This window comes from Apium graveolens, unplaced genomic scaffold, assembly GCF_009905375.1.
Source record: "Apium graveolens cultivar Ventura unplaced genomic scaffold, ASM990537v1 ctg74, whole genome shotgun sequence".
Classification (NCBI taxonomy): Eukaryota; Viridiplantae; Streptophyta; class Magnoliopsida; order Apiales; family Apiaceae; genus Apium; species Apium graveolens.
Window position 1 is genome coordinate 14,383 of NW_027420295.1, and position 13,118 is coordinate 27,500.

Genomic DNA, 13,118 nt, shown 5'->3' on the forward strand with positions numbered 1-13,118 from the left:
CAATTCGCAAGCGGTTAGGAAACGTTCCGCAGTTTTCTGGAAGCGTTGATGCCGCCGTAGCTGAGGTAGGAGCTACCAATAGGCTAGGTTTTCAACAATTGATGAACCAGACTTATGTATAATATGAATTGTAATAATAGCAAGGAATATGTAAATTATTCAGAAACCCTTTTAAGGTGTAACAGTTTATAATTGTGGAATAAAATGACTTGTGTTATTTTTTGGTATTCATCTCTGAGACTATAACTTGTGGTGTGTGAGTGTGTATTGTGGGGTCACAGTACTCAATAGTTGGTTGACTGTTAAGATTAAGTATTGATAAGGGAAATGGAACTCGTGACAACCCGAATCCCCGACCCTGGATTTGGGGGTGTTACAGGAATGGTATCAGAGCTAAGCGTTATAAACCTCAGAGATGATGTGACGTTAAGATAATAAGTTCACTAAGATAATAAGAACTCTTGCCAAGTTCATAGTCGGGCTACCTAATGTAGCACCGACAGTTAAAACCCTTATGGGAACCCTTATAAATGTAGCGATAGAAGCGTAGTTCGTTATCGTATATGGTAGCGGGACTGTGAACCCTGAGGTTGAGGAGTAACAGCGCGATGATGTTTTATTACTAATTGGAGATCGGATTGTGGATCCGATAGAGCGTCCTAACGCAGGACCAGATGATGTTGATATTGAGGATGTAGCAGTTGAGGATGTTGTCCTAGAAGGGATTGTTACTGAGGAGGATCCCGTGGAGGATCCTGACAAGAATGAATAAAGGACCACTGAGGAATTGATGACCATGGTTAGGGCAACTACCAGAGGTAGGATTGGCCGGTCACTATCAGAGGTTCGTTCAAGTTTGTAAAGATAGTAGCCCCTTTAACGCGGCTTACTCGTAAGGCTGAGAAGTTTGAATGGACAGGGAAACACGAGAATAGCTTTCAAGAACTGAAGCAAAGATTGGTGATGGCCCCTATGTTAGCATTGCCGGATGGAAAAAGGAGATTTTGTGATCTGTATTGACGCTTCGCATAAGGAATTAGGGTGCTCTTATATAGCACAACAAGGTACTCGCGTACGCGTCAAGAAAATTAAGGGAATATAAAATTCGATATCCCCACCCATGAGCTTGGGCTCATGGCAATAGTTTTGCCCTAAATATTAGAGGCACTACTTGTATGGAGAGAAGTGCGAGATTTACCTAAGCCATAAGTACTCTAGTACATTTTCCCGTAGAAAGAGCTTAACATATGCCAGAGGAGGTGGTTAGAGCTAATTAAGAATTATGAGTGGAAGATTCTTTATCATTCGGGGAAAGCCAATGTGGTGGCTGATACCCTTAGTAAAAAGGAGAGACTCAAGATGATAATGTCTTTGGGAGAGTTTATAAGAGATTTTGAGAATATGGAAATAGAAGTGAAGGTAACCGGAGCCGGTACCGAAAAGCTGTTGGAGATTGCAATACAGTCCGAATTATCGGAAAAAGAACATATTGTGCCAGAAAAAGTGATGAATGAAGGCAGAGAGCCAACAATTAGATAAAAGATTAATACCGAGAAAAATGATAAGGGAATAATGAGGTATTCCTACAGAATTTGAGTTCCAAACGTTCAAGAGCTTAAAGATGAAATCTTAGATGAAAGCTAGTTTGAGGAATAAGATTTAGAGCAAGCCCTGAACGTGATAGTCAGGGAGGTCGCCATCAAGATATAAGGAACCCAGAATATAATGAAGTGGAAAATGAGGATTTTAACATATAAGATAACCCCAAGTATGGGAGAAGGATGAAACATTTCATACTAAGGAAACAGAAAGTCAAGTAAGGAAAGGAGACCCGAGACGGTACTCCTATACGGCAATTCATGGACCTGTCTAAAAAGAACTTAGACTATTATCCCCAACCACCACCTTGAGGAAACAATGCGGTAGGAAATTCTTTCATGACTTTTAAGTCGCTAAGCTCTCAGAGTTCCAAGGAACAGGTTGACCCAGTCGAGGCAAGAGCCTGGCTAAAGGAAATATAGGAATCATTTGAGATTCTAAATGAGTTATGAATCACAAAAGACTGTTTTTGTCACTTACCCTCCTAAGAGAGAGGCCACCCGCTGGTGGAAGGCTAAGGAAGATAGAGAGATAGTGTAAAAACTTTAGAGCCAGAACAAAGGCGGACGAGTATGATGAATTATGAATCTAAGATTTTAAAAGTTGTCAAGATTTGTTCTGAGGACTAGAATCCCAGAACGACGTGATGTTTGAAGTCAATAATTAGTGGGTTAATGAAATGATTGCAAGAGAGAGGAAAATAAAAAGAAACTGAAGTGGAAAGGAATATAAAGGCAATAGAGTTTGAGGTATGATAAGGGAGTTGGGTATGAGGAAACCCTAAAGACTCGTAACAATAGAAATATAAAAGTATGTAATCGTCAGGATGAGAGTGATTCACCATGAGTTAAAATTAATGGTTGAAGGCATAAGAGATATATATATTGTACCCCCTTTAAGTTGGGAGGATTCGAGGAAACCTTGAGATAGTTCGAAGGATAAATAATGAGACACGGATAGACTGAGGAGACAAGGAAGTAAGAAATTAGGAAAATTAGATGAAGGAAGGTCACTTCAAGAATGTGAAGTGTAAGACCGGTGGCTTGATACCCAGAAAGGGAGACGCCAGGTATGAAAGATATCCCAATATTAAGATGACTGTTGAGATAAACAATAAAAGTAAATAAGGAATTATTAAGAAGAAGTTCACGTTGAACACGACCAATATCTTCCAGAACATCCTTGTTATCGTTACCAAATTAGACAAGACAAGCGGATAACCGTTGTTATCTTTTGGAGGCCATATTGATTGACCCCATTTTGAATACAGATGTTATTGTGAAATTAGACATATACTATCGAGGTGGGAATGATTGAATAAGACACCCTTATCAGGGATATATGACTTGATTTATCCATGGAAGGATGCAGGTACCTTTTAAAGGTGGAATTAAGGATAGAACATCGGTAACTTAAAATGAATCCTAGGGGAATGCATAAAGGTTGGCATTTCACCCTTAATAGGGATAGTATGAGTTTTGACAGTATGAATTGGAAAGGATTAAGGTAATAACAACCTTTAAGAATCAGTGGAGAAATTTTTTTCAGAAGTATATAGACAATGATTCTGGTATTAATAAATGGTATCTTGATATGTCCTGTATCTAGGGAATACAGGAGGAACGATTCAAGGAACCTTAGAGGTTTTACAAGGAGAAAGGTAATATTAAAAATTCTCAAGAATAAAAATGTTGATAAAGGAAATATGACGTAATTATAATGATGCCAAGTGGGGCACGTGTTAAACCACGAGAAAGTATGGATCGAACCAGTAAAGGTCGAAATTGTTCAGGGCAATTAGGGCCTAAGATAAAAGATGTTCTAAGTATGATTGAGAGTCAGTCGTGACAGTGATTAACCTCTAAAGACTGAGGCAATAACTTATGGAAAAATGGTGATAATTTTTTTTTTACTCATCAGATTTTAAGGAAAACATCTTCACACAAGCAGTGATGGGAAATGAGGTAGAAAATTAGTGAAAGTGGTTAAGATGACATTGATTGTAAGGAAATATTACTATCAAGAAAGGCCAAAGAGGTGACCGACAATTTAAGTGTAAGAGGACAATTATAGGCGCTCGTGCCAGAGGAATACAGTGATGATGGTTGAAGCCGTAAAGGTTGTATTATGGTTTGGAAGATTGACATTCCTTTTGATGACTGTGCAATACCCAACCGTAATAGTAGTTGGTAAAGGTTTAATTCGTGTAATCGCCATGAGCAGCCTATCTATCTCAGAAGGTACTATCTTGAGATAAGCCAGAACCATGTTTCAAAAAGGACTAGACGAACCTTGAGTTAAGTCTTCTATTTAAGGCATATGATTAAGAATGGTATTAACCTGCTATCGTTGCTTTGATTGAAACTCTTCTGCAATTTTATCTGCTTCATGTCATGAATGTACGTCAAGTTCAGGAGTGTTCTTCATGAATCATGAACGGTGATCATGTTACCTCCTTAGAAGAATTCGATACGATATGTATGGGCTCCGTATGGTTAGATATTAAGATTTCATGGAAAGTGAATGACGACAGTAGGTCAGTGGTGGACCATAGTAATGCAGCAATGATTCTGCGAGTAATGAGCTAATTATAACCGTGAGAGTTGTATTGGAATGGATGTTGAGATTGAGTACCACTAATCGGGTCGTGTTGACGTATAAGTTATCTTTGATAGAAAAACTAGGTCGATTATTTACCTATTGAATATTTATTCCTTCTTATCAATAGAGAGTCGTATTACTATACGAGGAAGGTTGCGATGCAAGCATAGAATTCTAGTAATGATGATGTCTAGAATGAGATCCCAGATTCGATTTTCGATATCGAGGGAGTTTCAAAGGTGATTGTGTATAAGCTCGAGGAAGAGCATGGGTCCATAGAATGATGGACGGAATAGCAAAAATATTTAGGCATGTGAAATACGATGCTATAATAATTGATGTTGATATAAATACATATGTTTTGTTCTCCTATGACAAGCCTCTATAGTTCAGAGGTAGATTCCAAGCCAGATATTTTATGGCAATAAATTTTTTTACGTATATACAATTCTCTTCAGTTCGTTCTTTTCTCTTCTTTTCATTTCATGTAAGCTGAGAAGAACAACCCTTCCAGAAGGGGAGCTATTGCCGAATGACTATCTATCTGTGTGATAGAAGCCTAGTAGGATACCACATGTTGTTTAATTGCTTGTCAAGTACTAAAGACTGGCCACCTTCTGTACTAACTATGCAATAGAACAAGTGTTCATGATCATAGTGATCTCTCAACAAATTCCTTTACTTCTATATGATTGATCAAACTTTGGAAAATAGAAACAGCTGAAAAAGGAGTAGTTAAGTTATGGTGGTATTCGGAATGGAAACACATTCGTGATACTAAGGTTGACGTGGTTATTAAAAGGTTATAGAACGCTAACGAGCAAAAGTATAACCAGTATAATATTAGGAACGGAAGGTAGTAGCGATTACGAACTGGAAAAGAATGGGTATTGAGAATCAAAAGCTCTAATGCTAAAAGCTATAATAAGAATCTGTGCAATACACTTGAAAGAATTTGGAATGATCACTTAACGCGGATTGAGTTTTCTCACGATAATAGATCGTATGTTAGGTATCGAGATGTCGTCTTATGAGATCTTTGAGGGAAGACAATGTCGATCTCCCTTATGTTAGGATGAAGTTGTAGAGCGCAAGATGCTCGGACCAGCAGTGGTCCAAAGGACCAAGAATATAATAGATCTAATCAGAGGACGGCTGGGAGTAGTCCAAGATGGACATAAGAAGTATGTTGATTTGACACGAAAGGACAAAGAATAGGAAGTAGGGGATCTAGTGTTTTTAAAGGTATCCCCTTGGAAACCCTTGGAAAGGATTGATGAGATTCGGAAAGAAAGGAAAGTTAAGTCCACAATTTGTCGGACCCTTGGATATAATAAAACATATTGGAAAGTTAGCATACGAGCTAGCCCTACCCCCGAACATGTAGCAAGTTCATAACGTGTTCCACATATCAATATTAAGGAAGTATAATTCGGATGCCAGACAAATAGGGGCATATGAGCACATAGACATGCAACCCGACATAACCTATATGGAGCAACCAGGAAGGGTTATAGATTTAAAACGAACAACTGCTTAGGAGAAGGGTTATCAAGCTAGGCAGAGTTTGGTGGTAGGACCACAATATGGGAAAATTTACTCGAGAGTTAGAAAGTGCAATGCTAAGAGAGTATCCCTATTCATTTTCTATCTGATTCCGGGACGGAATCCTTTTAAGGAGGGGAGACTGTAATAACCCCAATTTTTGGAATTTTTTTGAAACCCTTATGAATAGTGATTTTGCTGATTATGCTGATTAAGAAAAATTATCAGACCACGATATATAGGAGTACTGTTATGGAAATTCTAAGATCGTATTAGTATTCCATAAAGAAAATAAGTGTATGTAAAAGCCGTCGGATTTCGAAAACGAGCACTTTTATTTTTCCCCGAGATTTCCACCAGACATTAAGGGATTTAAGAAATTGATATTAAGATGAAGGATTTTAAATTCAAGGATTATAAAGGAGAATTAATTTAGGTATTAAAAATACCAAGAAGATTTTATCAATAAAACCATTAAGGTATTTAACCAAACGATCAACGAGATTGAGTGATAACCGGACAAAGAAATGAATAACGACTCTTGTAAATACCTTTGCAAGTGGCAAGGCAAGTGGATGGTTGATCAAACAAGAAACCAAGTGATAGTTAGGAAGGAATGCCTAGTTAATTATATAGTTAACTAGGGATGATCTCATCTCACCACAAATCACCAACACATGGCTAATGGTGAGATCATCTTCCACTAACTCCTTTGTTTATTATTAACCTAGCAAAATATCAAGACAACCCATCATTATCCACCACATTATTCCACCAACACAAGAAAGCAAAAGCATTTCCTCCCCCATTTCCATTGCTCTCGGCCAAAACAGAGCAGGCACATTAAAACTGCTGTATCTCCTTCATTTCTCACTCAAATGTTGTGTTCTATAGCTCGTTGGAAAGGTATTGAGATGTCCTACAACTCTTGTTCACAAGTATTTTCCAAATAAGCAAGGTAAGACCCTCATTTTTACAGTTCTTTCAATCGGACTTTTAGAAACTTCAAAGCCTAACTTTGTGTTCTTGATTTCTTTGGAAAGATCAAGCTTGTAAGAGGCTCCCTAAGGCTTCCTAGCAACTTAACACCTCCCAAGGAAGGTATAAACTTCAAACCCTACCCTTTAATTTATTTGGTATTAAGTTTAATGGTTGGTTTTGTGAAATGAGAAGCATGGATTGTGATTATTAGTAGTTTGGTTTGATTTGGAAGTGTTTTGGTAATTGAAGTTTGATTATAGTTCATAGGTCTTGATTGTGGTTGTTTGAGTTGAAAAACTTGGAGGTTATGGACTGATGTGGTATGGTTTAAGTGAAGTTTTGTTGTATTGATGGTTATGAGTTGGTTGGTGGTTAATTGGAGTACTATAAACATTGGTAATCGCGTAAACATAGCCGTCGTAATGCCCATTTTTATTCAACTGCTTGTTCTTAGTTTTCAGGAAAGAAAACTCAACAAACAATCTGTAACATTGCCATGTTTATCTAGAGCGTGTCGTAAGCTTCGTTTTGATATGTGGATTGCTTGGTTCCGATGTACGGTTTAGGAGAAACGACCTTTTTAAGTAACGGTGTTTCGCGACCGAACCATTACCCCTCGCCTTATTTTGAAATCTTGGTTAAGGACCTTAAATGACTAATTGGGGTAAGAAACAATTATGTAAAGTGGATTAGGCAGTTGGTAAGGTACTCGCGAAAGAATCGCCTTAAAAACCTTAATGGTTAATTTATTAAAAATGGTGGAACCGAGGGTACTCGAGCGACTTAAGTAAATCGTTAAGCGCGAAAGCGAACGTTAGGACTCTAAATGGTTAAAGTCTAGTTTCTTAAGCGACCGGGGTTTAATTCCTACTTATGTTGTTGTTCATTGGTTATTGGACCCACTCTAAGCTTAAGCCTATCCGGGAGCACTCAGGCAAGTTTTCTACCCGTTATACTGTTGTTGTGATGTATATGTGTATATGCATGATCCTGCGATAAATGCATATTTGTTATTAGAAAATTCTTGCGATATATTGTAGCATGTGATATGGTATATATGCATGCATGTTTCATATTCTTGGATTATATATCTGTTGGCTAAAATGCTTACAGTTGCATAATACCTATGCTAGAGATAAGCGGTATTTGAATTTACCCTTAGTATAGGGGATCAAAAGGTGAACATATTTCTAAACCGGGAGTCGATGTTCCCGAGTATAATATATATATATATATGGTTATAGTTTTCAAAACTATTAATCGAATAAGGTTTATTCGATAACTTTAACTTTATTTTATTATTGAATATTATTTCGAATATTCATCCGAGGACTTATGACTCCTTTATATTATTATTGAATATTATTTCGAATATTCATCCGAGGACTTATGACTCCTTTATTTTATTATTGAATATTATTTCGAATATTCATTCGAGGGCTTATGACTCAGTTTATATTATTTAATGATTATTAATTGGATAGTCATTTGAGGATGTATTGACTCCTTTATTTTATTTAATGAATATTATTTATAATATTCATTCGAGGTATTATGACTCCGCTTATTATTTAATAATATTCTTTATTTTATTTAAGAATAATGTTCGATAATCAAACTTACTTTTGATATTCAAATAAAGATATTACTTTCGTATAAGTATATCTTTGGTTATTTAATACTCATTTCAAGTATAAGTCTTACAACTTCTACTTCAATTATTTGTATAAAGATTATTCTTTATGGGAATATTATTTAAATAATAATATTTAGACATTTTCTAAATATATTGGGACTGATTTACTTCATTAAATCAGCATTACTCCAAACACTCTTTAAAGTGTTTTCGAGTCTTCAAAATGATTTTTAAAAGTTAGAGCGGATCCCAAAACTCATTTTTATATTTAAGATCTTCCTTTTAAAAAGGGGATTTAAATACTCGCTCAAAACCTGAGGGATCCGGCTCTATGGTGTATTTTATATTCGCAACAAGGTTGCAGTTTTGGTAAATAAATTGATTACTTACCCAACATTCGGGAAGTAAGTCCATCTATCGAGTCGGCATAAGCAACATGGGCTCAGTGGGCGTCCATGATAGTATAAGTGGCTCAGTGGGAGTCCATCAAATGCATAAGTGGCTGAGTGGCAGTCCAGCATAAGGTCCTATTATGACCAGGATGATGACCAGTGGGGAATTCGTCCATCTACTAGTAGAAAAGGTTACTTATTGGTATCTTTTCCTGATCAGCAAGATATCAGGTTTATGCCAAAATTCTTTTCTTTCCAAATTCATTGGATATGGCCACTCTGTTTATAATTTTCATAACGGAGGTTTTCAAGGAGTGTATGAAATATATATATATAGGTGTATATATATATATCGGGACTTAATGAAGTATCTCGTAACTTCATTATTTATAATGATATTCAAAGATTGAATCTATTCAAATCTTGTCTTGTAGTCTCATCTATGTGATGAACTTTTGAAACTAATTATAACTTGAATGGTGGTAGTTCAAGTAATATTCGAAAAAGATATAAGTATATTGGAGTATCTTGTAACTTCATCTTTTCAACTTATATCTGGTCAATGATTATCTTATGCATGACAAAGATTTTCACAAAAACGTTGGGACAAGGTTAGATATATGAGATCACCTTGCAACGATATTTTTTTATACAGTTATAAACTGGAACTCTGTGTATATTATGCATGGAGGAGGACTTTCAAGATTTTGAAAAGTATATATATACATATATACTGAATATTTTGCGACTTGGTCGCGTTAAGATATCAAACTTGGTTCATTTCTTCTTGACCAAGACTTTCACGAGTACTATGAGAATGCTCATATATTGTTAATTATTATACATATTATTTCGGTGGGCTTGTTGCTCACCCTTGCTTTCTTCTTTCATCACACAACAACAGATAGATAAGATGAACAAGACCAAGCTTCCAATTCGCAAGCGGTTAGGAAACGTTCCACAGTTTTCTAGAAGCGTTGATGCCGCCGTAGCTGAGGTAGGAGCTACCAATAGGCTAGGTTTTCAACAATTGATGAACCAGACTTATGTATAATATGAATTGTAATAATAGCAAGGAATATGAAAATTATTCAGAAACCCTTTTAAGGTGTAACAGTTTATAATTGTGGAATAAAATGACTTGTGTTATTTTTTGGTATTCATCTCTGAGACTATAACTTGTGGTGTGTGTGTGTGTATTGTGGGGTCACAGTACTCAGTAGTTGGTTGACTGTTAAGATTAAGTATTGATAAGGGAAATGGAACTCGTGACAACCCGAATCCCCGACCCTGGATTTGGGGGTGTTACAAGCAGAGCCCGCGTCGACCTTTTATCTAATAAATACATCCCTTCCAGAAGTCGGGGTTTGTTGCACGTATTAGCTCTAGAATTACTACGGTTATCCGAGTAGCAGATACCATCAAACAAACTATAACTGATTTAATGAGCCATTCGCAGTTTCACAGTCTGAATTAGTTCATACTTACACATGCATGGCTTAATCTTTGAGACAAGCATATGACTACTGGCAGGATCAACCAGGTAGCATTCCTCTTTGCTGCCGGCTCCGCATGAGCAAGGGACGGATACCATCCTTTAGTCAATGCAGGGCATGACAGGCTTCCGTAAGGGACAATAATTTCGGGCATAAAAGGGGCAGATACCCCAAGCCGAACATGTTTCCACATACAAGACTTCGAGCGACACATGGGTATCCGCTGGCTGCTAGCTTAAATGGCAAAGCAAGGACAGACATCCAGGTGAGCTTTGAGGTTTACCTTGCACCAAACAATTAGGCCGAGATAGAGGTGTGACTGTGAGACTTGAGAATTCCGTCAAAATAGGTATGATGCACAGGGGACAAGGCCAACCCAAGGCTAAATATTTAGCACTCGGGCAGAATTGAACAGGTTTGAACAAGCGATTGTCGCTGCCAAGGCAGGGAACCAACCGACCGGAACAAACCAATCACCACTCATGCGCTACACGTACAACATGCCTCCAACACCCATTAGGTACAAGCCCAAAGACCCAAAGTCTAGAAAGGACTTGACCATAACAAATGAAGGAAACATGAACCGCTAAGCGCGTATCACAAAGTAAACCATTCACTTCCAAGAACTAAGGTTGCCTGCTCCGAACAAACAAAGGGATAGCACTCAGCAAAGTTCACGACCCTTTCAACCGCACCATTTAGCCACCGGCAGCCGAAGGTCACCGAGAAGCTTCAAGCTTGGCATACTGAGGCCCGAACACTTGCATCATAACACTAGCCCCACCTAACCAGCCATGTTTGTTCAGAACCGAGACGAATCCAGGCATTCTGTAAAACGAAGCAAGCACGCTTGGTTTCACCGTCCAGCTATCCACGGGCAAAGGCCACCTCATTCTCTATATAGGGAAGCCACGACCAAGGAACACGTTAAGCTTTAGGCTTCCCCAACACCGGCCTACAACGAATAAATTCCAAGAACTAGGGACTCATGTTTTGAACAAACAAAGAGATAGCACTCAGCAAAGTTCACGACCCTTTCAACCTCACCATTTAGCCACCGGTAGCCGAAGGTCACCGAGAAGCTTCAAGCTTGGCATACTGAGCCGAAACAGTTGCATCATAATACTAGCCCCGCCTAACCAGCCATGTTTGTTCAGAACCGAGAAGAATCTAGCTATTATGGAAAACGAAGCAAGCACGCTTGGTTTCACCGTCCGGCTACACATGTGCAAAGGCCACCTCCCTATCTAGGGACATTTTACATCAGGCCAACGATAGTAAAGGGACAACGAATCAAAGTTTTGGGGTCAACTCGAGGGACAAATCCGTGGGGGCCTTTACTATCACTTCGTCGAATCCTGAGAAGCGACTCCGAACGACGCCGAGCACCAATGTCGCTTGACGGCAACAGAGGCTTCAGCTGGCCCGCTCAGTGCTGGGTATGATCTGAGAATTTCCCACGACACCCTCGAGGCAACCTGAATCACCACTAACAAAGTGGCTGATCAGGAGCCCCGAGGAAGCCCCAAGCGCGCACCGATGCCCCCAGCAGCCCCAGCAGCCGCAGCGCGGGCGCCTGGTAGAAGGGGAGTCCCCCCTCCCTATATATGACATTTAAGCAATTTCCCAAGTTCCAGCAGTTTTGACCTAGGTGTTCGAGCAATCACAATGCCCTTTTTCGGAGTTCCACTCATTTGTTTTTGATGCTCTTATAACCAAATGAAAGCTTATAAATCCTAGTACTCCAAATAATATTTTTCAGATTTTTACAGATTTTTTTAATATTTTATTTTGATTTTATAAATCTTTTTTTCTGAATTAATTCGGGAAGGGATTTGACATACCAAAACTCATTATTTTTTTATGATTCCACTTAGAAAAGATAGCTAATGAAGATTAAGATTTTTCATGATTTTTTCAGATTTTTTGAATTTTAACATATTTTTTTTTAATATTTTATTAGTAATTTAAGGGAAAAATTAATTAAAAAATTAAAAAAAAATCTTTTTCTTTGATTATATTTCAAAAAATGTAACTTATTTCCTAATATATATTGTTTAGAAAATATTTCTTTTTTTAACATCTAAGCTTTATTTATTTTTTTATTATTAAAGAATGACTCGAACTAACGCCGACACAACCTCCAGTGACCAATGACTATTCAACGACATGTTATCAGTCGCCGCGAGGGCAATCGTGCAAATGCCGAGGGAACCTAACGCCCCGAGGCACCCGAGGCCCCGTTGCCAAACACCCATCCTACCTACGCAGTTCCTAATACCCCCAAGGCCCCGTTGCCTTGGACCCAAGTCACCTATCCTATCTACGATACCTATTACCCCCAAGGCCCCATTTCATTTTTCCCAGTTCCGCCTTCTCTTAGTTTGGAATCGGTCCCCGGTCGCTCCACGTTTGCTCGGACGGGCTACTTTTCCCACTTCTCTTTGTTTGGAATCGGTCGCTCCCCATTTGCTCGGACGGGCTGACGCCCATTTCACCCTTCCCACATCTCTTTGCTCGGAATCGGTCGCCGGTCTCTCGCTTTTGGAATCGGTCGACGGTCGCCCTAGGCAACGAATCCAAGGCCCAAGGCCCCAAGGCCCCAAGACCCCAATGCCCCAAGGCACCTAAGGCACATACGTCACATACGCACTACGCACCGCAGCGTACGTACGACGCGCGCGTGTGTTTCGAAGAGAATTTGCTCCATCTTCGCCGTTTGGGCGCCTGGGGTCTCGTTCCGGGCGACGAGGCCCCATTTGGGCGCCTGGGGTCTCGTTCCGGGCGCCGGAGTGATTTCTCTTCAAAACACACGCGCGCGAACACACGCGCGCGCGCGGAGCACGTTGGGCGGGGCGTAGTGCGTAT